This window comes from Carcharodon carcharias, chromosome 8, assembly GCF_017639515.1.
Source record: "Carcharodon carcharias isolate sCarCar2 chromosome 8, sCarCar2.pri, whole genome shotgun sequence".
Taxonomy (NCBI): Eukaryota; Metazoa; Chordata; class Chondrichthyes; order Lamniformes; family Lamnidae; genus Carcharodon; species Carcharodon carcharias.
Window position 1 is genome coordinate 154,346,774 of NC_054474.1, and position 25,798 is coordinate 154,372,571.

Sequence of the window (25,798 nt, forward strand, 5' to 3'; positions counted from 1 at the left end):
TCTTCAGAACAGAGAAGGCTGAGGGGTGACCTAATTGAGGTGTACAAAATTATGAGGGGCCTAGATAGGGAAGACAGAAAAGACCTGTTTCCCCTGGTTGAGGGGTCAAGTACCAGGGGCATAGATTTAAGGTGACTGGTAGAAGGAATTAGAGGGAACATAAGGAAAAACTTTTTCACTAAGAGGGTGCCTGGGATTCACTACCTAAATCGGTGGTTGAGGCTGAAATGCTCAACTCATTTAAAAGGTACCTGGATCTGCACCTGAAGTGCTGTAACCTGCAAGGCTATGGACCAGGTGCTGGAATGTGGGATTAAAATGAGCGGCTAATTTCTTTTTCTGGCTGGCACAGACATGATGGGCTGAATGGCCTTTTTCTGCATTGTAACTTTTCTGTGGTTCTATTGTTCATTTTTCTGTAAAAGGATTTACTTTGCTTAGGGTAATGGTGAATGTTAAATACTTGTAGTTTATTCCAGATATCATTGGTGGGTTTGGGAGTATAATTTTGCAAAGTCTTGCCCCCTTTCCCCTCACCAAGCTTGGAATGGGGGAGAGGGGGGGGTTGCGGGCGGGTGGGGCAGCACCAAAGCATTATTGAGATTCTTAACTGGCCAAAATTGATTGGTGGAATAAAAATGAAAAAATGTTGCAAATACACAATAGATCAGTAGCATCATTGAGGAGCCCTTCCATGACTGGCGGATAGGAACGAGTGTCTTTTTTTTCATTCAGTCGTGGGATGGGGGCTGGCTAGGCCAGAATTTATTGCCCACTCCTAATTTCCCTTGAGAAGGTGGTGGTAAGCCGCTTTCTTGAATCGCTGCAGTACATATGGTGTTGGTACACCCACAGTGCTGTTAGGACACAGCACTGTGTCTCGTAGACACAAATAACAAAGTTATGATTTAAATTTAGAAGTTTGCTTTTGTTATGCTGAAAAGTACACTCGACGTATAAGTTCTCTTATTTATGACGTCCATTAAAAAGAGGGAATACATGCAAGTTTGTTTGTTTTGTTGCTCCTGTGCTACACCCATGGACCTTTTTAGAAAAAGGCTTCATCTGTGAAGAGCAAATGTGGTTTAGAAGCTTCCCCTCATCTCTGAGCCTTCAGACTGATGAGGGGCACATAAGAATGAGGAGGCCATTCAACCCCCCCACCCCCCAAGCTTTTTCTGCCATTCAATCAGATCATTGTTGATTGGTATCTCAACTCCATTTACCTATTCTGGTTCCATGCCCCTTGACACCATTAGCTAACAAATCTATCAATCCTAGGTTTGAAATTTTCCATGGGATCTCTGTCTTATCAGCTTTTTGGGGGAGAGAGTTCCAGATTTCAAATCCACTTTGTGTGAAGAAACGGTTTCTGACATGACCATTGAATGGTCTAGTTCTAATTCTAAAGTCTATGTCAACTTGTTCTGAACTTCTCCACCGAAAGAAATAGTTTCTCTCTATCCACCCTGTCAACTCCTTTGAACATCTTAAACACTAAAATTGGATTCACCCTTAATCTTCTAAACTCAAGAGAATACGAGACTTGCTTCTAGAACTTAACTCCATGATTTAAATCTTAGTATCCTGATGCCATTTTGGTGAATGTGCATTGCACCCCCTCCATGGTTAATATATCCTTACTGCACTTCTTGTGCTATGGTGCCCTGGACTGAATGCAATAGTAGCATTCAGAACAAAACAGAAGAACTGATAGTGCCAATACAAATAAACAAGTTCAATCTGATAGCCATTACAGAGACATGGCTACAGGATGACATAGTTGGGGACTCGAACATTGAAGGCTGCGTGACAATTAGGAGGGACAGGAAGCTGGGAAAAAGAGGAGGGGTGACGCTGTTAATTAACGATGGTATTAGTACATTAGAGAGGGATGACTTAAGTTCAGGAAACCAGGATATAGAAGTGGCTTGGGTTGAGATGAGGAATGATAAAGGCAAGACATCGCTTATGGGAGTGATGTACAGGCCTCTTAACTGTAACTACACAGTAGGACAGAGCATAAAAAAGAGCAAATGGTGGCTGGTCAGAAAGGTACAGTGATAATCATGGGAGATTTTAATCTACATATAGACTGGAAAAATCAGATGGGCAAAGGTAGCGTAGATGGGAGTTCATAGAATGTTTTCGGGATAGTTTCTCAGAACAGCACATTCTGGAGCTAACCAGAGAACAGGCTATACCAGACCTGGTATTGTGCAATGAGATGGGATTAATTGATAACCTCCTAGTGAAGGCACCCCTAGATAGCAGCGATCATAATTTGATTGAATTTTACATTCATTTTGAGGGAGAGACGAGTGTGTCCAAGACTAGTATTTTAAACTTAAATAAGAGCAATTATGAGGGCATGAAAGCAGAGCTTGCTAAAGTGAACCAGCAAATGAGGTTAAGGGGTAGGTCAATAAAGATTCAGTGGCAGACATTTAAACGGATATTTCAGCATACACAAAATAGATATATTCCAATGAGAGAGAAAAATTCCAGGGGGAGGGCCCACCATCCATGGTTAACTAAGAAAGTTAAAGACAATATGAAACTTAAAGAATAAGCATATAATTGTGCAAATATGGGTGGCAGGTCAGAACATTGGAAAGAATATAAAGAACAGCAGAGAATGACAAAAAGATTAATAAGGAAGGAAAAATTAGAGTACGAGAGGAAGCTAGCTAGTCATATAAAGTCAGATAATAAGAGTTCCTATAGATATTTAAATAAGAAAAGAGTTAACAAAGTGAGCATTGGTCCTATAGAAAGTGCGCCTTGGGAATTGATAATGGAAAGTAGGGAGATGGCGGATGAATTAAACAGGTATTTTGCATCGAACTTCACTATAGGGGATACAAGTAACATCCCAGAAATAGCTGTAAATCAGGAAGTGGAAGGGACGGAAGAACTTGAGAAACAGTCACCAAGGAAGTGGTATTGAGCCAATTGTTGGGGCTGCGGGCTGACAAATCCCTGGGTCCAGATGGACTTCACCCTAAGGTCTTGAAAGAAGTGGTTAGTGAGATAGTTGATGCATTGGTTTTAATTTTCCAAAATTCCCTAGATTCTGGGAATTTTCCATTAGATTGGAAAATAGCAAATGTAACTCCTTTATTCAAAAAGACAGAAAGCAAGAAACTACAGGCCAGTTAGCCTATGTCTCTTAGGGAAAATAGGGAATAGCTAGAAGCTATTATTAAAAATGTTATAGCAGGGCACTTAGAAGAATTCAAGGCAATCAGGCAGAGTCAACATGGTTTTGTGAAAGGGAAATCATGTTTAGCTAATTTGTTGGAGTTCTTTGAAGTAGTCACATGTGCTGTGGATAAAGGGGAACTGGTGGATGTATTGTACTTAGATTTCCAGAAGGCATTTGATAAAGTGCCACATCAAAGGTTATTGTGGGAAAAACGAGCTCATGGTGTAGGAGGTAACATATTGGCATGGATAGAAGATTTGCTAGCTAACAGGAAGCAGAGAGTTTGGGTCTTTTTCTGGTTGGCAAGATGTGACGAGTAGTGTGCCACAGAGATCAGTGCTGCGGACTCAAATTTTTATGTGATTTGGATGAAGGGACTGAAGGTTTTGTAGTTAAATTTGCTGATGATACAAAGACAGGTAGGAAAATAAATTGTGAAGAGGACATAGGGAGGCTACAAAGGGAAATAGATAAAGTTAAATTAATGGGCAAAGATCAGGCAATAGAGTACAATGTGGGTAAATGTGAAATTGTCCATTTTGTCAGGAAGAGTTAAAAAGCTTATTACCTAAATGATGAAAGATTGCAGAGCTCTGAGATTCAGAGGGATCTGGGTGTTCTAATGCATGAATCACAAAACACTAATATGCAGGTACAAGCTAACAGAATGTTATCATTTATTGTAAGGGGAATTGATTGCAAAAGTAGGGAGATTATGCTTCAGTTTTACAGGGCACTGGTGAGACCACATCTGGAATACTGTGCATAGTAATGATCTCCTTATTTAATGAAAGATGTAAATGCATTAGAAGCAGTTCAGAGAAAGTTTACTAGACTAATACCAGGAATGGGCGGGTTGCCTTATGAGGAAATGTTGGACAGGTTAGGCTTGTATCCACCGGAGTTTAGAAGAGTAAGAGGCAACTTGATTGAATCTTTAAGATCCTGAAGGGTCTTGATAGGTTGGATGTGGTGAGGATGTTTCCTCTTGTGGGAGAATCTAGAACTTGGGGTCACTGCTTAAAAATAATGGGTTGCTCATTTGAGATAGAGATGAGGAGTATTTTTTTCTCTCAGAGGGTCGTGAGTCTTTGGAACTCTCTTCCTCAAAAGGTGGTGGAAGCAGAGTCTTTGAATATTTTTAAGGCAGAGCTAGATAGATTCTTGATTAACAAGGGGATGAGAGGTTATTGGGTGTAGGCAGGAATGTTAGGTTAGAATGAGGTTACAATCAGATCAGCCATGACCTTATTGAATCGTGGAGCATGCTCAAGGGGCTGAGAGGCCTACTCCTGCTCCTAATTCGCATGTTCATACGCTCATATGTAAGATGGGATCCAACTGGGGCTTTTGCAACTGTAACAAAACCCTTCAGATTCTAGCCCCTTTGAGACAAAGACCAACATTTTATTAGCGTTTAAGTTATATTTTGTAGCTGTGATGGCTTGACAGATTGATTCCTGGGATGGTGGGATTGTCCTATGTGGAGAATGAGCCTGTATTCTCCAGAGTTCAGAAGAATGAGAGGTGATTTCATTGGAACATACAAAATTCTTACAGGGCTCAACAGAATAGATGCAGGAATATGGCTGGGGAGGGTGGAGTGGGTCTAGAACGCAGGCACACAGTCTCAAAATAAGGATAGGCTACTTAGGATTGAGATGAGGAAGAATTCTTTCAGTTGGAGATTGATGAATCTTTGGAATCTCTGTCCCAGAGGACTGCAGTGGCTCAGTCTTTGAGTATGCTCAAGACAGAGATGGATAGATTTCTAGATATTAAAGGCATCAAGAGATAATGAGGAGGAGATGGTGTTGCAGTGGAAATGTCAATGGACTAGTAATCCAAAAGCCCAGGCTCACCCTCTGCAGGGCACATGTTCAAATCCCACTATGGCAGCTTGTATTCAATTAATAACATATGGAATTGAGACCTAGTCTTAGTGAGGATGACTATGAAAGTATCATCGGTTGTCATAAAAACTCATGTTCTTCGCTAATGCACTATAGGGAAGGAAATCTATCATCCTTACCTGGTCTGGCCTACATGTGACTCCAGGTCCATAGTAATGTGGTTGACTGCCCTCTCAACAGACCTAGCAAGTCACTCAATTCAAGGGAAATTAGGGCGGGGTAACAAATGCTGGCCTTGCCAGCAACACCCACGTCCCTTGAAAGAATAAATAAAAATATGCAGCTAGTACAGGAAAATGGCATTGAGGGGGAAGATCAGACGCGATCTAATTGAAAGGCCTACTCCTGCTCCCAGTTGTTCTGTCCCTGGGAATGGGAATGGTGTGGAGCGCTGTAGGAACAGGTGCCTTGCTTTGTTTACCAGTGGGCGGGGACTGTTGCTGGGATACCCCGTCATCGGTGGCTGGCGGTGACGTCACATCCGTTGCTAAGCGGGCTGATTTCCGGTGCGGTCGAAAGCTGCGCTTGTTTCTCTTGCACTCGGGCAACGAGAGCGATAGGGAGAGTAAGAGTGTGAGTGAAGGGAAGAAAGAAAGACACAAAAACACACACACTGCGGGCGTTGCCGTTCAATGGAGATAAAGTGCAGGTAAAGAAGGTTTATTTTTTTGACGATTTTATCAGCCCGGCGGGGCTCTGACCGCGGGGTGAGGGTCGGGAGTCGCCGGGCAATCGCCTAGCGACGGCCGGACGGGACTCCGCTCTCCGGGGCACGGCCGCGCATGCGCGCCCGCTGGGGTGGACATCGTCGGAGCGCGCGGGCGCTTCAAGTCTGGGAAGTTTGCAGCCCAGGGCAGAGAAATTTTTAAAAAATCAACAAAACTTTCCTCTTCAAATACTCAACAGCCCCTTCTCGCGTATTCTGCAAGCTCTGTTGGAGAGAGGGTGGCGTGGAAATTGCAATTCTGAATATTACCCAGTCTCTCTGTTCCTTTCGTGTCTCTCCGCCAGCCCTTCCTCCTTCCCTTTTCACCCTTTTTGTAGAAACTGCCTCCCCAGAGGCTTTCTGCTCCAGTGGAATCGGCTTGTTTTCCATGCTGGGCATGAGTAGATTGCTAATCATCTCATCAGTGTAAATTTGAAGCAGGCTTTTTGAAGAAAAAAAATGTTCTTAAATGTTTGCTGGTGTCGTAAACCTCTATTTAAGAGCAATATTTAATAAGTGCCTTTTTTGAAGTCGCAGTTAACACTCGCCTATAATATATCTATGCATGTATTGCATAATACTATTGTTTTAACTGCGAGGAACCGAACATCGCCAGCAGCTTCAGATGCTCGAACTAACTGTACGTGTTTGTGTTTGTTGAGATTCATTGCGATAGAAATGATTCGTATTTTTGCAGATAGGATTGAAATCGTCTATACATTTCAATGCATGTTTCAGCTATCAAACCCGTATAATTGACTCCGTATTTGTAATGTCTAAGTGATAAGAAAACTTTTTAAAAAGTGACACCTAGATTTATTATATAAATTATGTGACTTCTTGTGACTGAAATATTTAAAGTTAGCTGCCATGTCAAATCGCTAATGTAAAATGCAGGATTTCTAGATTTAACTTTTACCTTTTGCCAGTCGATTACCGAGGCTTCTAATAAAACTTGTTTGTATGGGGCACAGCACATTGGGCATTTTCCCTCTAGTAGGTCAGTTCTGTAAATTTAGAATGAAAATATTAGGTGAGCTTGGCTGTGGATGTGTTCTTAAGTATGTAACACAAATTAATTTGAATTCCCCAAGTTATTCTGTAATATTGATGCAGTGGGGCATGATGATCCTTTGTGGTTTCCTTTTTGAGTAAATTGTGAATCGGAGCATTGAGATGTTGGTGTCAGCAGTTTGAATTGTGAAAATGAATGGGACTGACATTTAATCTTTAAGTGTGACCTCCAAGACTTTCACAATACCTTGAGTAGACAACAAAGAACAAAACTTGGATAACCCTGCTGTGGCATGATGTCAAAATTTGCTTGTGAGTCACGTTAGTTTCAGTTTACTAACATTATCTCTGCAGTTTTATATGTAATGTGGCTGTAGGCATAATGCCGTTGGTTGGGTCCGGTATTTCTAGTGGAAGTAAAAAGTACAACTGGAGGTCACAGCAGAGAATTTTCCTTGGCACTGTGTTAACTGGGTTATCAATTTTGCATGTGTCTATGAAGCTGATAACTGCAAAGTTGTGTTTCTGCAATGGAATTATGTTCAGCATGGGTTTTGAGGATAGGGAGGTTGTATTGGCTACTTGTAAAGACTGAATCAGTTATTTGCTAAAAGCAAATGTTCATGTGAAAGTGAAGCCAGTGTTTTCACTCGCTTGAAGTAAAGGTTTAAAAATTTCAGCTGGAGAACCCAGCTGACTGCATATGCTCAAAGTGCAAAGGCATGGTCAGAATCATTCAGAAGTTTTAAAAATAATCCAATTAAAGGCCAAGGCTTTTGAATTAGATTTGAAGCCTTCCAAAGGGCATTAAGAGAGACAAAAGAGAGGGAAACTTGCTGTTGTAAAACACACAATTTGTTAGAGTTTTAAAGTTGTCTTTGAAACCTTATTTTGAGCATTCCAAATTTCAGTTATTGAGAAGAAATGTAGCAAATGAACATTTTTCAATTGGAAATTTGACTTATTCATTTAGTGTATAAACAAATTGTGAGGCATTTTTTTCACTTCTGAAATATTCAACAATTTCCTATGCAATTTTCTTTTCCATTATAAATGTTGACATGTTTCTGTGGGGTTTTTTCCATGATAAATATTTACATATGCTGGCATTGAATCAGAATTGTGGGCTGGAAGTGTGTGTATATACGCAGGCTTCTAAAAATTATACAGTTATACTTTACTCTTACCCCAACTTCCCATTGCTTAATAGGCATCCTATCTATCACATTAACCATTCTCTCACTCCACCACTAGCACACTGTGGCTGCAGTGTGCATTGTCTATAAAGTGCATTGCAGCAATTTGCCAGTCTTCTTCGACAGCACCTTCTAAACTTGCTGCCTCTACCTCTTGGAAAAACAGGGGCAGCAAGCATATGAGAACACAAACCAGCCAGTTCCCTTCAAAGTGTTACACCACTGTGACTTGGATTCTTTCACCATTTCTGGGTCATAACACTGGAAATCTCTCCCTAACAGCACTGTGTGCGTACCAACGTTACATAAGCTGGGGTGCTCAAGGTGGCTCGGCACCACCTTCTTGAAAGCATTTTGAAATGGATAATAAATATTGGCCTTGCTGAGGGTGCCCTCGTCTCAAGAAATTAATTTTTAAAAACTCAGCTTTTACAAATATATTCTCACATCTTTTCCTCTTTACACCAGGGTCCATTCATCACTCTTGAGTGTGCTCCGATCAGCGTACTTGTACTGCATTGTTCCATTGTGTATCCAAAATTCTTTATGCCTTTTTAATTATGTCTCCATATATTTGTCTCACCTTTGGAAGTGCTGAGTCTACTGTTACTCGCAAGACCCTTTGAGTCTCCCAATGCTATTTCAATTCCTTCATTTTATACTTTGTCTTATCATTTGTGTGCTCACCTGATAATCTTTCTGCAAATAGTTATGGATGCACTCTGTCCCATCCAGTGAACTAGATGGACCATGGTCTTTTTTTCATTTAACAATTCCTGCGTTCATTTGCCTTAAATCCTGATGATTAAGGTGTACTTTCATGCAGGTTTTTCATTCTGAAAAACTGAACTTTGGGCACATGTTTTGAAAGGCATTTGATGTGAGGTGGCTTAGTTACCTGCCTCTGGCACTTTTTTGCTAACATGGTTGCCACCTTGTTCCAGCTGTGATGCTTTTATAGCTCAATGTTGTGAAAATGCCATAATTCTCTCTGTCAATTCAATACAGTTTTCATACAGATAGTCTAAAATTAGAAATATGTAGGAATGCACAGGGGAAGGAAGTACGATTGTAAAGCAGCAGAACAATTCCTGAAGTACTGGTACTCGAGGGTCCAAATCTGAATTTCAGTATTCCCTTGAACCTCGCTTGTTTTTTTCATGCTTCCGCTTCTCTTTTGCACTAATGCGCTGGGCCCCCCTGCCATTGAGGATGGGGATATTTGTGGAGCCTCCTCAAGTGAAAGTCTGATTGTGTTTTCTGAATATTTTGGTTACAACTTCTCGAGGACTAGAAGGTGACATAACTGCGTCTCCAAGAATGTATTTTCATCACTAGAACGTGCAGTACAGTTTAAAGGGCAGTTCATCTCTTTCTCAGCCCTTATCCCTTGCGCTATCTAAATATTTGTTCATCGTTTGTTATTAAAACTAAAAGTCAGCAGTAGTAGAGTATGGATACGTATCCTGTAATAGAGAAGAAACATGCTGTTGCATTGCCTTAACATAGATAAATGGTACAACCTTTACGAATTTGTAATTTTTAAACCAGTCCAGTAAAATGATGGTGGATCGATGAGCTGTGTAAATATAATATGTATCACCCCAATATTCCAGTGTCTAGAGTGTAAGGTGACGGTACCGTGCACCACTGCTAGTTCTGCTGCTTACTCTCCAAATAACTTTATTGAATTTTCTAAATCTTGAATGTCACCTCATGGTAACGTGAATCTTTCTTAGTCTCTAAAGACTTTGTTGTAAAAGATTAAAAGTGATTTTCTTTGAGATGGGTATGCAGCCCTCTGGCAGAGACCAGCATTGGCATCACCCACATGGCAGATTGGCAGATAACTGACAAGCAGTGGTTCCCTTGCCTACTGGTTGTTATCCAGGGCAATTAGTTAACATGGAATCTTCACTCCACCAAAATGTAGCTTTTTGTCTTCTATGGAGAAACAAAATGCAGAGATGTCTTGTGATGTATTTTAAGTTATCCTCTGAGAGCCTGTGGGAAAAGTTGGTGATGGATTCATGAAGTCTTAAATTACTCTACAGAAAGAGCATGCTGCACTGATTGTGGATTTCTAAGAAGGACAAATCTTTCCTAGCCCGGAGGTGTGGGAATATTAGGCAGTATTGATTTAATCTGTGTATTTTTAGCAAAGCCAGATCTAAAGTTTGTATATGTGATTGAGCCTGATGGGTTGGCAATTTCAATTTCCCTATAGTGGATGAGTCCTTGAATGGTACTAACTGAGATTATCTGTATTGGGCACCATTCTGGCTACTTGCTTATAATGTCTGTCATTTGCAAAGTTTAGCTCTGTGATCTTATTGCTGTTAAGTGCAGTCTTTTCTTCTACAGCTCCCCCACCCTATGCTGTTTCTCCCTTTGCTGAAAGTGTTGGCATGCCCAGCAGTAACTACCTCAATTATTTGGCTGCTTTCAGGTGTAAACTACTTGACCATGGAAGCCATCTTAGCAAATCCAATTCTATCTTCAGTCAGTGGATAGTTTTTTGAAAGATGTCACTTTGAAATAAGTCTCTGACTTATTTCATCCCCTCCAGTGTCGGAAGCACTGTCTTTTGGATGAGCCTTTAAAGTGAGGCCATGTTTGTGTTCTTGGATGGATGTAAAACAAATTTCATGGCACTATTTTGAAAAAGAGCAGGGGAGCTCTAACTGGTGTCCTGGTTATATAGTAATTATCCATCAACCAGCATTACTTCAGTTAAATTTGATTTTTATTCTCTTTATATGAATGCAGATATAATCAGAATTGTGAGTATCGTGAAAGAATGTGCACATTAATCTCAAAAGTGTCGACGTCATGAGAGAATAGGAGATTGTGATTCAAAAGGCTAATGGCATAGTATTGTCACGTCCAGTACAAGCATGAAGATATTACAGATCTTAAAACTATACACTTAAGATGGCTGACAACATAATGACTTTGGCATCATCGACTCCAGACAGAACTGAAACTCAAGCAAATACCTCATTAAAATAGGAACGATCCCAGGCACTTGATGAACTGTAAACAGAACAAGACTATCACATCCAATGACTCGTGATCCTGGGCCATAGGACCATTGAAACTCATTGTCCTTTTCGTGAGAGTCATTCAAAGGGTAATTTGAATTGAATGGGTCACTCAATTAAGATGACCTTGGCTATCTCAAAAGCCTTCGATGTTTGAAAGGCTAAAACACAGGATGTGAAGAAAAGCTAGCCATTATCCTTTTTTGGAAATGGGACTTTGAACTTGTAATTGGTCACATGATTTGAGGCAGCCATGCTTGCTACCTGTTCTTTTTAAAAATAGCAGAAGCTGTTCAGATTTGAAATGGCATTTGAAAATCCATCAAAGCAGCTGCAAGACAATGCAGCCAGGGTAGAACATCTACCTTGAAAGAGGGAGAATCTTTGCCCCAATCTTTTCCAACTTCAAGCTCACCTGAGAACCAACCTCCTAGAAATTCAACTACAAGGAGCATCGCGGCTGTCTGAAATTCTTGTGTTTTTCAAGACCTCTGCTACAATTAAAGTATCAATTCAACTGAGAAACTACAGGCTTACTATGAAAAAGACAAATCATTACAACTTATATTGTTTTTTTTCATCTGTATCTCAACTTTTTGTGTGGTAGTGTATGTAAGATGTTGCATTAAAACCTCAGGCATGTATGTGACAAATAATCATCCTTATTTTTAAAATTCACAATAACTTACTGCTGGAAGTTATTTAAATTGAGACAACACTGAGGGAAAGGAAAAACATACTAACTTCACCCATTAAAAACACTTTGATCATAGATAATAGTAAAACACACATTGTCCTAGTGACAGTATTTTAAAGTTACAGCTAACCTGCTGGACCCCTCTTTACCTGATTTAAATAGCAGCCCTTGGGACCCATGAAGTAGAATCCAGCTACTAGCACTAAGAATCTTTAGGATTTTATGTAGAAGTTAAAGTGGCTAATTCCGCTACTAATAAAAATTCTACAGCTCTTGTAAAGTAAACCTAGCCTTCATAATTATAGGACTAGCTTTAAAAAGTGTTCAAATCTGGTATATTAGATGGGTTACTTTACAATGAGAGTCCAATGGGTTGGAAACTACATCTCTGCCCCATGCTGCAGTTTCTTGCCCCTTTAATTCACCCAGTGCTTCAAGCAGTAGGGACTCATCTGAGTTTGTTGATATTAAAGTGAGTTTTTGCGATAGCTGTTTCATCGCTGATTAAACTAACAGCTCACGATATCTTTTATTTACATGACCTGGAATAGAAGGTTAAGTGAAATGTGCAGGTCTAGGCAATAGCTATGATAATATGTAACGAGCACAACGTATGCCTTCCTGAGTCATTTCACAACTTCCCAAATCGATGCGAAGTAACAGCATGGTTTCAGTCTGTGGGTTGAAAATACCATTTGCTGTTGGTACTGTTAATTAATGTTTTTAATGCACAACATGATCCATCCAAGTCTTAACTACTGTAAGCAGTTTAACTACCAGCATGTTGCGTCGTGGATTGAAGATTCATAATTGGCTATTGGTTATCCAGGAAATGTATTCAAGATTTAGCATTTTGTTTTCCTTTCATCCCCATAAATTGTTCTTTGTTTCCTTTTCCTTTTTAAATGTTGACACTCCCATTTTATTCGCATTTTTCTCCCGTTTCTCTAATCTATTTTGTCAATATCTCTGTCTCCTAAACAATTGAGTCTATTTTATTAGGGAGGAGACGGCGAGGCTGGCAGGGAGGGCACAGAGAGCAAGTTCGACAGTGAGTGATGATCTGGAAGTGTGATTTTAATCTTGTTTTTAAAATGAGCTGCTGATTGGTGCTAAAGCTGAATGTTGGGAAAAATGACAGTAAAGCATACTCTTTTGACATTGACATCACATATAGCAATGGTTGATTTATGCAAGTGTTCCACACACTCAGTAAAATGGCTGAAGAACCCCAATGAAGGTTTTATTTATAGAATGCTGTGTTTCCAGAAAATTAATTTTATGTAGAATTTACAGCACAAACAGGCCATCAGCAAAATGATGGAAGGTGTTGTCAACAGTGCTATCAAGGGGCACTTACAAAGCAATAATCTGCTCGCTTATGCTCAGCTTGGGTTCTGTCAGGGCCACTTGGCTCCTGACCTCATTACAGCTTTGGATGCACATTGGCAAAAGAGTTGAACTCAGAGGTGAGGGACAGTGACTGCCCTTGACATCAAGACATCAATTGACTGAATGTAGACAAACAGAGTGCAGCTGACTGAGTGAAGACTTGGAGTTTGGTGAGAGGGGAATTTTCAGTGTTGATTTTGCTCCTAAATTTTACGTTTAAAATCTAATCTAGTCTGTAATTAGCAGTAACTGGAAAGTACTGTGTAAGCAGGCTCAGTTCTTTCTTGCAATTTAGACAGGGTGAACTCACTCTCAGTTGTAGGAGATGAGTAGTTAATTAGCCAAATGGTTGAATCTGGTTACTGTAGTCTCAGTTTATATAAATTCATGGTTCTTGAGTGCAACCTTGGCAAATGGAGTGCAGCTGACTGACTGAGTGAAGACTTGGAGTTTGGTGAGAGGGAATTCAGTGAAGGGGCAGAAGGAATTTGTTTGTTTCCTCTTTCTATCTTTTTCACCATATAGAAATTGGTTCTTGCTTTACTAAGGGGAAAGAAGCTCACTGTTTGGTGAATCTGGTAAGTTTTTATTCTATCCCTAATGTTTAAAATAGTACACAATTTGGTGGTAAAGTTAATAAAATATATAAGAAAACAACACAAATAAGTGATTAATACCATTAAGTAATTATTTAAACACTTTAAGGATGGCAGGAAAGGTGACCTGCGGCATGTGGGAGCTCCTGGATAACATTGTGATCCAGGACAGACACGTCTGCAGTAAGTGTTTGAGGCTTGAGGAACTTCGACTCAGAGTCACTGAGCTGGAGGCTGAGCTGCAGACTCCGACACATCAGGGAGAGGGAAAGTTACCTGGATGCTTTATACCAGCAGGCAGTCACACCACTTCGGATAGGGTCTTCTGATTTGGTCAGTGGCCAGGGATAGGAGGGGATCCAGAAGACAGGAGTATGAGCCTCTGCAATTATCCAACAGGTTTGAGGTTCTCTCAGCTTGTTTGGGTGAGTGTAGATGAGTAAACTGAACATGGCACTATGGTACAGGAGGCCATCTGATTTGGGAGAGCAAAAAGGAATGTAGAGGTAGTAGGGGACAGTATAGTAACGGCAATTGACACTGTTCTCTGTAGCAAAGAGTGAGAGTCCACACAGCTTGCCCAGTTCCAGGGTTCGGGACCTGCTCAGGGCTGGAGAGGAGCTTGGAGTGGGAGGGGGAGGATCCAGTGGTCATGGTCCATGTAGGTACCATTGACATAGGCAGGATGAGGAAGGAGACTCTGCATAGTCAGTATGATGAGCTGCACAGCAAATTAAGAAGCAGAATCTCAAAGATAATAGTTTCTAGATTATTACCTGTGCCACGTGTAAATTGATGTAGGACAAATAAGGTTAGAGAACTTAATGTGCTGCTTAAAGACTGGTGTGGGAGAAGTGGGTTCCAGTTTTGTGGGGCACTGACACCAGTATTGGGGAAAGTGAGATCTGTTCCATGGACGACCTATACCTGAATAGTGTCAGGGTTACGAGCTGCCAAATAGGTAAGTAGAGAGGGTTTTAAACTGAATAGTGGGGGCAAGGGATCAAATTTGGGAAGATGTGGTAAACCAAAGAGTAGATACAAGGCAAGAGAAATGTGTATTAATATGGGAAATGATAAACAGACTGTGACAGGAAGGGACAGAGAATACAAATCTAAGAGTAAATCAGATAAGGCTACAAATCTAAGAGTAAATCAGATAAGGCTAGATGCTACAAAAGTAATAAAAGGCTCTGTATCTAAATGCACGTAGTATTCAAAACAAAACAGATGAACTGATAGTGCCAATAGAAATAAATAAGTACAATCTGCTAGCCATTATAGAGACATGGCTACAGAGTGACATAGATTGGGACCTGAATATCAAAGGGTATGTGACATTTAGATCTTTCTCCGCTCCTTGTGCCTCTACCTCCTCTTCCCCACCACCCTCTTACACCCCGCAGGCCTGGATATTGTCGCTTGGGGACTTTTCTCGGCTTGGCTGCCATCCCCTTTTGGGCGCTCTTGGTTGACGCTTTCTTGGCCTGTTTGGCCACCACTCTCTTTGGGGCAGCTCTCTTGGCCATCGGTGCTTTCCTCTTGGCTCCTCCTTTTGATGCGCTCCTTGCCCTCTCCTTTCTCTGGGGTCCCCCTTCCTCCCTTTCCTGCTACTCTGGGTGGAGGGAGGCCGAGGAGGTGCCAGGCCCCCCTTGCCCGCGAATCCCTGGTTGGCCAAGGTGCTGAGCGGCTGGTTGGGCTAGGCGCTGCCGCCTATTTCTAGCTCGTAGCCGGAGGCCGAAATGGTTTCCTCAGGGCGTTCAGCTTGGCCGCCTAGTGCTCCTTGGTGGCGGCCACTGCTTCCAGGATCTACTCAGCCACTGCTGCGCCGCTGCTTTTCTGCAGCTGGTAGGCGGCCTTCTTGGCGGCTGGGGCGGCGGCAGAATTGGGAGGAGCAGGTATGGGGACGTCCACTTTGGCTGGGACACTCTCGGCCACCGATCTGTCTGTGTCTGCCGCGCTCAATGTCGGTTTAGAAGCGATAGGAAGTGGCTCTGTTAATTGATGGTATTAGCACATTAGAGAAGGGTGACCTAAGTTCAGGAAACCAGGATGTCGAAGCTGTTTGTGTTGAGATGAGGATTGATAAAAGGCAAGAAGTCATTTGTGAGAGTGGCGTACAGACCTCCTAACTATAACTACACAGGACATGGTATAAAAGAAGAGATAATGGGAGCTTGCCAGAAAGGTACAGCAATAATCATGGGGGATTTTAATCTATTTATAGACGTGGAGAAATCAGATGGGAAAAGGTAACGTAGATGAGGAGCTCATAGAACGTTTATGGGATAGTTTCCTAGAAAAGCAAATTCTAAAGCCAACCAGAGAGCAAGCTATACTAGACATGATATTGAGTAACGAGGTAGGATTAATTGATAACCTCCTACTGACGGCACCACCAGGTAGCAGTGATGATAATATGATTGAATTTTGCATTCATTTTGAGGGAGAGACGAATGTGTCCCAAGACTAGCATTTTAAACTTATATAAGGGCAATTATGAGGGCATGAAAGCAGAGCCAGCTAAAGTGAACTGGCAAATGAGGGTAAGGGATAGGTCAATAGAGATTCAGTAGCAGACATTTAAAGGGATATTTCAGATTACACAAAAAGGGTACAATCCAATGAGAGAGAAAAACTCTAAGGGGAGGGTCCACCATCTGTGGTTAACAAAGTTAAGTACAGTATGAAACTTAAAGAAAAAACGCAATAATTACGCAAATACAGGTGGCAGGTCAGAAGGTTGGAAAGGATATAAAGAACAGCAGAGAATGACAAAATTAATAAGGAAGGAAAAATTAGAGTATGAGAGAAAGCTAGCTATTAATATAAAGATGGATAGGAAGAGTTTCTGTTGATATTTAAATAAGAAAAGTGAGCGTTGGCCCTCTAGAAAGTGCATCTGGGGAATTGATAAAAAGTAGGGAGATGGCAGATGAATTAAATGGGTATTTTGCATCGATCTTCACTATAGAGGACACAAGTAACATACCAGAAATAGACATATCAGGAAATGGAAGGGAGGGAGGAACTTGACGAAATTATAATCACCAGGGAAGTGGTATTGAGCTAATTGGGCTGCAGGCTGACAAACCCCTAGGCCTGGATGAACTTCATCCTAAGGTCTTGAAAGAAGTGGTTAGTGAGATAGTGGATGCACTGGTTTTAATTTTCCAAAATTCCCTAGATTTGGGGACGGTTTCAATAGATTGGAAAATAGCAAATATAACTCCCTATTTAAAAAGAGAGGGAGACAGAAGGCAGGAAACTACAGGCCAGTTAGCCTAACATCTGTCATAGGGAAAATGTTAGGAGCTATTATTAAAGGTGTTATAGTAGGACACTTAGAAAAACTCAAAACAATCAGGCAGCTTCAACCTGGTTTTGTGAAAGGGAGATCATGTTTAACTAATTTATTGTAGTTCTTTGAAGGAGTCACATGTGCTGTGGATAAAGGGGAACCTGTGGATGTAGTGTACTTAGATTTTCAGAAGGCATTTGATAAGGTGCCATATCAAAGGTTATTGCAGAAAATAAAAGCTTCTGGTGTGGGGGGTAACATATTGGCATGGATAGAAGATTGGTTAGCTAACAAAGCAGGCAATTGGCATAAATGGGTCATTTTCTGGTTGGCAGGATGGTGATGAGTGGTGTGCCACAGGGATCAGTGCTTGGGCCTCAACTTTTTTACAATTTATATAAATGACTTGGATGAAGGGACTGAAGGAATGGTTGTTAAATTTGCTGACGACACAAAGACAAGTAGGAAAGTAAATTGTGAAGAGGTGTAAGGAGGCTACAAAGTGACATAGGTTAAGTGAGTGGGCAAAGATATGGCAGATGGAGTATAGTGTGGGCAAATGTGAAATTGTTCATTTTGACAGGAAGAATAAAAAAGAAGCTTATTATCTAAATGGGGCGAGTTTGTAGAGCTCTGAGATTCAGAGGGAGTAGAGTGTCCTCGTGCATGAATCACAAAACGTTAGTATGCAGGTAAAGCAGTTAATTAGGAAAACTAACAGTGTTACCATTTATTGTGAGGGGAATTGATTACAGAAGTAGGGAATTTATGCTTCAGTTGTACAGGGAATTGGTGAGACCACATCTGGAGTACTGTGTACAGTACTGATCTCCCTATTTAAGGGGAGATGTAAATGCATTGGAAGCAGTTCAGAGAAGGTTCACGAGATTAATACCAGGGATAGGCTGGTTGTCTTTTGAGGAAAAGTTGGACAGGTTAGGCTTGTATCCACTGGAATTTAGAGGAAGAGGCGACTTAATTGATACCTTTTAAGATCTTGAGGGGTCTTGGCAGGGTGGATGTGAAGAGGATGTCTCCTCTTGTGGGAGAATCTAGAACTAGGGATCCCTGTTTAAAAATAAGGGGTCGCTCATTTGAGGCAGATGAGAAATTTTTTCTGAGGGTTGTGAGTCTTTGGCACTGTCTTTCTCAAAAGGTGGTGGAAGCAGAGTCTTTGAATATATTTAAGGCATACCTAGATAGATTCTTGATTAACAAGAGGGTGAAAGCTTATTGGGGGTAGTTAGGAATGTGGGGTTGAAGTTACTTTCAGATCAGCCATGATCTTATTGAATGCCGGAGTAGGTTCGAGGTGCCAAGTGGCCCACTCTTGCTCGTAATTCGTATGTTCGTATGTGGTATTATGGAGCCCTAGGTGAAATTTGGGGGTGGGGGGCTTGATTTTCTCCACCAGTTGGAGTTTTACCTAGCACAAAGGAAGATGGTTGTTGTGGTTGGTATGTCATCTCTGTCCCAGGGCGTCACTGTAAGTGTTCTTTAGGGTAGTCTCCGAGACCCAACCATCTTCAGCTGTTTCATAGATGACCGTTCCTTCATATAAGGTGAGAAGTGGGGATGTTTACTGACGGTTGTGTCATGTACAGTACCATTTGTGATGCTTCATTATCTGAGGAAGTCAGTGTCCACATGCAGCAAGGTCAGGCCAACCTTCGCACATGGGCCAGACAATAGCATGTCTGACAAGAGAGAATCTAACCATCTCCTGTTGACATTCTATGGTGTTATCACTGCTGAATCCCCCACTGTCAACATTCTAGGGGTTACCATTGACCAGCAAGAGAACTGGACCAGCCTTACAAATACTGCTGCTACAAGAGCAGGTCAGAGACTGAGAATTCTGCAGCGATTAGCCCACCTCCTGACACCCTAAAGTCTGTTCACTATTTACAAGGCACAAGTCAGGAGTGTGATGGAATACTGTCCACTTGCCTGGATGAGTGCAGCTCCAACAATACAAGAAGCTCAACACCACCCAGGACAAAGCAGCCCACTTGATTGGCACCCCATCCAGCATCTAAAACAGTCACTGCTACCATCACTACTGATGCACAGTAGCAGCAGTGTGTGCCATCAACAAGATGCACTTTCGGAACTCACCAAGTCTCCTTAGCACCTTTTCAAACTCCTGACTGCTACCATCTAGAAGGATGGGGCAGTAGACACATGGGAACACCACCACCTGGAAGTTCCCCTCGAAGCCATTCACCATCCTGACTTGGAAATATATCGACGTTCCTTCACTGTCGCTGGGTCAAAATCCTGGAACTCCCTCACTAATGGAAGTCATCTCACCACCACCTTTTCAAGGGCAATTCAGGATGGGCAATAAATGCTGGCCTAGCCAGTGATGTCCATGAATGAATAAAGAAATAGATGCATGGGAACACCATCACTTACAAGTTCCCTCCAAGCCACACACCATCCTGACTTGGAACAATACCACTGTGCCTTCACTGTTGCTGGGTCAAAATCCTGGAACTCCCTTCCTCAAAGCACTGTGGGTGCACCTTACACCACATGAAATACAGTGGTTCAACAAGACTGATCAGTCCCGAGGGCAGTTAGGGGTGGGCAACCAGTGCTGGCCTGGTCACCTATGCCCAAATCCTGGGAAAGAATAAAAAAAAAATTGGCCCAACTGCTCTATGCTGGCATTATACTCGATCAACCCTCCTCCATTCTACTCACCAACCCTATCAACATACCTTTCTCTCTCCTGTCATTATTTAGCTTCTCTATAACTGCACCTGTGTTTTGCTTCAATTATCCCTTGTCATACGAGTTGTGCATCCCCAATTTTAATTGCTCCAACATTGGTCACCACGCCTTTAGTTGCCTACACGCTAAGCTCTGGAATATCCCCGCCTTTCTGACACCTCCACCACTCTAACTCGCTTTATTCGTTTAAAACACTTGCTAAAACGTACTTCTGACCAAGATTTTGCCCATCTGATCTAATATCTCCTTATGTGGCTCAGTGCCATACTTTGCTTTATAATGCTCCTTTGAAGCACCTTGGGACATTTCATTATCTTATAGGTGCTGTTTACAGCAAAAAGAGAGTTGGGGAAATCTACACATAGATTACGAAAAGAAATCATAACACTGATCACACAAGTATAAAGCACTATTGGCATTTTATGGCTTGTCAGCAATTGCTCAGTTGGTAGCGCACTCTTGTCTAAATCAGAAGGTTGTAGGTTCACGTCCCAATCTAGGACTTGAGTACAAAATTCAAGGCTGACATTGTGGTGCGGTATTGAGAGAGTGCTACTATCAGAGGTGCTGTCTTTCAGATAAGATGCAAAAGATCCCATGACAAGATTTTGAAGGGGAACGAGGAAATTATTCCTTGTGGTCCTGGCTGATACTTCGCCCTCAGTAAAAGTCACAAAAACTAATCTGATTGTTTTCAACATGACGTTTATGGCTGCTTGCTCTGTGCAATTTTGTTGCTGCATTTCCTACATTACAACAGTGACTATGCTCCAAAAGTACTTCATTGGCTGTAAGACATCCTATGGTTGTGAAAAGTGGTATATAAATTAGTCACTTTTTTCTTTTCTTCCAAGATTGCAAAGCAAAAAGGGATCTTGCATGTGATTAAAATCATTGCACAATTGACAGTCTCCTACACCAATTTGTTCTTTCCCAAGATCTGACAAATGGAGTCCCTTACCTCCCATTAATCAGCATTTCCTACTGTTACCTATAGGGCTCTAAGCAGTGAGGTTGGTATCACCATGTTGTTACTTTGTAGTACACCTTCTGTTCTCTCATTGGCTTTCGTAATGTCCTTTGCAATGGACTATGATCCTTCACTTTATCATTTCTGGATTATGTCTTTAAATAAGTAAAATTATTTTCCCATTAGACCCATTGTGGACTTGGTTATTTTGAGATGACCTTGCCACAGCATATAAAACCTGCACTACTTCCTCATTGAATAATTTGATTTTTTTTCTGCAATTCACTTGCAGTTATAAACTTGATTTAGTTTACACTGGTGCAGTTGAATACTTAGGGTTATACTTGGGATATGAAAATTTGGATAGTTGAGGTATTGTAAGCTGGATCCAGCTGACGTGGGAATTCTGAATAAAGGATGAGTGGAAAAGTTGTAATTTACAGACTGTTCTTTATGGCTTGGGAATGTATATTTTTGGGAGTCAAATACTGTTCTGGCTTGAGGAAATCTGAATACTTTGTTTGAAAGCCAATAATCTTCAAAAAGCTGCTGACTGTTTGAAGGTTGATGGTGATTACATGTGGATACCTGATTCAAGGCGTTGTATTTTGTAATGGATAAATGATAGAATGTTTTCACTTTTGAGGGAGAGCTTTGATCAGTTTGTATCTATTACAAAAGATACTTATAAAGGCTGGAACAGGAAATGGTATTTTCCGTGATTTTAAACCTTTTGTACGGTACAGTTGCAAGATTTCACAATTTATATGCTGGATACTATTCTCTCAGGAAAAATATGTTGGTGTGTGCCAATCTCAGCAGGCTCTGTGACACCAGTGTTTCTATGACAAGGGACTTTCATTTCTGTTTTTTCAATCCTGTAAGTTTTGCATATAAGTTGTATTTCAAGAAATTTTGCTTTGTCTTGCTGTTTTAGGGAGGCCACTTTTTTTGAAAACAGATGCACTCAATATTGGAAAAGGAACCATTACTTTACAAAATTGTCTGGGAATGTCTGGTCATTGAGTAGATCATATCTGTAGGAAGATGCTTTAGTACAATGTAACTATTATATTTTTGTAATTCTATTGCTGTAGTTTCATTTAAGTATGTAGTGACTTGAGGAAGACAAACTCTAGCATTGTTCTGAATACTTGTATACATAAAAAATGCATGAAGGAAATTTGAGCATTGTGCTGCATTCCAGGTGTTGGGGCTGACACCTGAAGTGCAAAAGGAAAGAATTGCATTTATATAGTACCTTGCATGACCTTAGGGTTCCCAAAAACATTTTACTGCAAATTAAATTACTTTTGAAGTGTTGTCACTTCTGTGATGCGGCATTCATTGGTGCATTGGTTTAGACTTAATTGGTTAATGGTAAAACTATTGGTTTTGGTCAACTCACTGGTGTTAATTTTGTGATCCTTGGCCAGACTCTGGGATGTGGAGAGAGACCCAATTAGGGACCAGTAATGTTTTGTTTAAAGTAGACAAAGTTTGAGTGTCAAGATACTTGCTAAGTAAATAAAGCCACAAAATTCCACTGGTTTGGAATAAACAAAAATGAACTTTACTATACAAGTTTAGAAAGATAAAACAATGTATAATATCTATCTTATGCTCTAACATTCAGGGTAGGCATGAAATACATGTGAATTAACAGGCGAACGGTGATCGGATGCACTACACTACACAATAGATGACAGATGAGACCAAAACAGATTCAGTGGATTTCACACTAACATACCCAGATGTTTGTCACATTGTGAGCCGACCAATCTCACTGCAACTTCGTCTTCTCACGATGGTTTCCAATCTCCACATTTGAATACCTCGCATTGGAATTCTCTCAAAGTTGCTCCTAGTCTGACAGTTTCAACAATGACCCACCTCGCAGGATTTCAATCTTGCCTATCCTCTGGATCTCGGAGGACGTTCAAGCTTCACCTTCCAAGCTCAGTTTCAGACCTTCAGCTGTGCCAAGCGGAACACCACTGCACCGAAAGGGGCACCCCTTTGCCCCAATCGCCTGTAGCATGGAGTTACCAACAGTTGCCTTCTCAGATCTTAAGGGCTTTTCTTATGCCCACTTTGCTTAAAGTCTGCTCCCTGCAGCTCTCTCTTTAGTTAGGAGCCTATGTCTCTGCTCTTTTCTTTTAACTTGAATTAATGGGACCCATTTCTGATCCTTGTTGTTATCTCTTACCTGCGACTTCTTGGGACCTCTCTCTGTCTCCCTTCCTGTTTTGGGACCTCTCCCTGGAGTATCTACAAGATGATGGTGTTCCGTATCAGGTCATTTGACCTGCCTCTCCGCACTGCTTTCTCTTCTCCCTTGTGCACAGGCACAGAGGGCAGGTCCCTGGCCAGAAGAACGTTTCTTAAAAAAAAAGCATGTGTGGCCATTTTCTGACCGGCACATGCGCAAGAGGCCCGAGGTTCGTCGGGAACCAGAGTTCCTGACCTATGAACCAAAGAAGATAAGCATTTGAGTTTCATCTCAATTTTTGGACCTATTCTATGTTTATGCATTAAAAAAAACCCAATGAGTGACATTGAGAATATTATTGGTTATGTTTCAAATTATAAGGTAGTTTTGTAGGAGAACTCTGGTTATTACAAATGCAGAATTTACATTGCGCTTGATTAGAATATTTGATAATTCATGTAGTTGCTCAAATATCACACTTTTTGCAAATTTGACACCTGATGACCTCTTTAAACCTGAAATGTGTAATATTAAATGCATACATTTTGATAAAATTCAGACATGTAATGTGTTTTTAGGATCTAGCTTATCGTGCTACTTTTTACCTGTCTCAAGTCTATTCAGTTTGCCTCACTGGACATTCCGGGTGAAGTCTACCCTTAATTCAAAGTTGCTAAACCCACACTATCTGATCATTTAATTTTTTTTAGCAATGGATTCATTTTCTCCCTTGTGTTGTGTTGGATGATTTCCAATTTGGAGTGCAAAAATGACTTGGAATTGCCAGGAGTAGACTGTACTTGGGCACTGGTTACTAATTGGGAAAATTACGTGCATATCATCAAGATTGGAGTGAAACATTATACTGAGCATGTATCTAATTGAGCTCTGAGAAACATCTAGCTGTGGAATTATAGCCTTTTACAGTCCAAGTTTGGGATGCATCTGGAGACAGTGTTTAGAGCTGTCTGTCACCAAGGTGATGGCCTGGTGGATTCTCGTCGGCTGGGTGGTGGTGGGAACAATTTGAGATGTTGAATTGAGAGTTTCACACAAAGGCATTGGTGTGATTGCTATTTCATTCAGAAGAATGAGCACTGGAGCATTTTTAAAAGCTCTTCATACTGATTCCTTTCACTGCTGGTTCCCAATCACTCCTCCTGTAGTCAAGGTAACTTTAGAATTGAGTTTGGTCTATGTACTGTAATTTAAATATGATTTCATTTTATGATATGTAAGTATGGGGGAATGAGAAAAGATAATTCTGCCTGTCCAGTGATATCCAAGCCTTGTGTGGGAACCAGCCTTGCCAATTTCATCCATTTTTGGTACCAGAAACTTGACGTCTGCCTCATTCTCTACTGAGTGCCCTCTTCACTTGTTTGGGCACTGTTTTTGTCTGTGTAGATGACAACAGAAATGCAGTGAACCCTGCAGCATTTATGAAATGTTATTTCTTAGATTGAACCATAAGCTGCACAAACATAGTGTGTCAATCATAGACTGTATAATATAAATTTTCAATTAAATTCCAACTACTGTGCATCTCAATTTTCCCAATAATTCAGTAAATGGAAGGCAAAAGGTATTCCATTCATGGGCAGATTCACTAGACCACCCTCCATGTTCTATGATCCTGAGAGGGGGCATGTGTCCTGAATTTGATGCAAGAGACTTTCACCACATTAATTATGCCAGTCTCTTTGGATTAAAACACTTTTGACCACACACACTCCTTGGGTTATAGAAGCGGCTTCCTCTTTGTAGTTCAGCATTAAATCTGGTCAAGGCTGATAGGAAAAGAATTTTGGTTCCAGTGTTCCAATAGTTAGGAGAATAATAGTTTGAATCTCCAAAAAGCTTTTAAAGGGTGTTAGTTGTCATAATTTCCAGAGGTGTAGCATGGATTCATCTGACAATTTTCAGTCCAACTCAGATCAGTAAAATACACTCCATTGTATCGCAATGGTAGCTCCAGCAGAGAACACTTTGAGGATAATACTTAATGACAGATTCAGAAACAGAAGTATAGATCGTATGATAGAGACTGAATAAATGGTAATGTACTTTTATTAAAAATAAAGATTGTGTAGCAATATGTTGAAATTAAAACTTGGTAACTCAGCTCCTACACTCAATTGTTTTCATGATCTTTATAGTGTATAGTTTCTTGCTGCCTCAGTCATTCCTTCCTTGCATAAACACAGGCTTTCAAAACTCCATCTCGGTGCCATCTAATTTATCTCCACATGTGACTTTTTAGCTGTGGTAGTGCTTTGGACCTTTGCCTAAGTTTATGATTTAGAAAAAGCGCCTTGTTCATGAATAATTGTGTAATTTGTTTTGAGTTTTTCTTCATGCAAACATTGAACGGGCCATGGCTGAGCATGGAGTTTGATGGCATGGTGCCAGCTGCTGCACCTATTCCACTGAAAGGCAAACCTGCTAACTGCAACTCTGTAATTTTTAAATTTAATTAAAGCCTTTTTGTGTAGAGTGCATCTGTAGGGCATTGCATCCAAAAAATGTATGTACTGTGCCTCTCAGTATGTGGGAATCCATTATCTCCATAAATGTGCAATGTTGTTTTAAGATTGGCTCAGATAATGATCCTGTTCATTTCACCATGCTGAAATACAGACAAATTGTTCAGTTTTCTGTTACAGATTTCAGTGTTTTAATCAGTTTGGTTTTGTTTTAATTGCTAATTTGAGCAATCAAATCACTGAAGTAAATTTTCAAGTTTCTTTTGTCAGCCACCTTTAGCCTCTTATCCAGTGGAGTACACACCCATATAAGTAATACTTTCA

General features: G+C 40.9%; 1 protein-coding gene across 1 annotated transcript in view; it reads left to right on the plus strand.

Annotated features, from left to right (window-relative positions):
- Positions 1-5,626: 5,626 nt before the first annotated feature.
- The window catches only part of LOC121280762 (nucleus accumbens-associated protein 2), a 109,556-nt gene continuing 89,384 nt past the window's right edge, over positions 5,627-25,798 (plus strand). Inside the window, exon 1 of the mRNA XM_041192926.1 lies at positions 5,627-5,770. The gene's annotated coding sequence lies outside the window, so the exon portion shown is untranslated. The remainder of the gene's footprint in view (positions 5,771-25,798) is intronic.